Here is a 717-nt window from a genome sequence, read left to right as displayed (position 1 = left end):
CTCATGCCTTCCAAGACCTTCTTTCTTTCTTCTTCTTATTTTTCTCCTCCTCCTCCTTCTTATCCTCTTCTCCTCCTCTTTTAAATTGCCATCAGGGTTACTGCTTGGTGGGTGACAGCATGACACATCAAACTGCTCAGGTTGGCCATTCCCTCAGCCCCCTCCCTTTTTTCTTCTTTTTACTTGTTAGGACACAGAGAAATCGAGAGAGAAGAGGGGGCGATAGGCACAGAGAAAGAGAGGCACCTGCAGACCTGTTTCACTGCTCCTGAAGTGTCCCCTCTGCAGGTGAGGACTGAGGTCTTGAACTCGGGTCCAAACACAGGGTAACAAGTACACCACCGCCTGTAACCCCCTTATTATTTCTTTTCTTCTTTTCTTCTTCAGATGGAGACAGTGAGGCTGAGATGGTGGGAAGAGAACGTGAGAGAAAGAGACCATAGTACTTCCAATGTGGTGGGAACAGGGCTTGAACCTGTGTTGTACGCATGGCAAAGCAGCACACTATTCAAGTGAGCTATTTTGCCGGCCCCTGAGCTTCTCTTCCTGTTCTTGTTCTTTTAAAAATATTGTCTACTTTATTTAAAAAATATTTAATGAGAGAGATATAGGGAAGGGCACACAGAGAAAGAGAGAGAGAGACTACAGCACTGTTCAGCTCTGGTTTATGGTGGTGAATGGAATTGAACCTAGGACCTCAGAGCCTTAAGCACAAAA

Source organism: Erinaceus europaeus, chromosome 8 (genome assembly GCF_950295315.1).
Source record: "Erinaceus europaeus chromosome 8, mEriEur2.1, whole genome shotgun sequence".
Classification (NCBI taxonomy): domain Eukaryota; kingdom Metazoa; phylum Chordata; class Mammalia; order Eulipotyphla; family Erinaceidae; genus Erinaceus; species Erinaceus europaeus.
Note: the sequence above shows the minus strand (reverse complement) of the source record.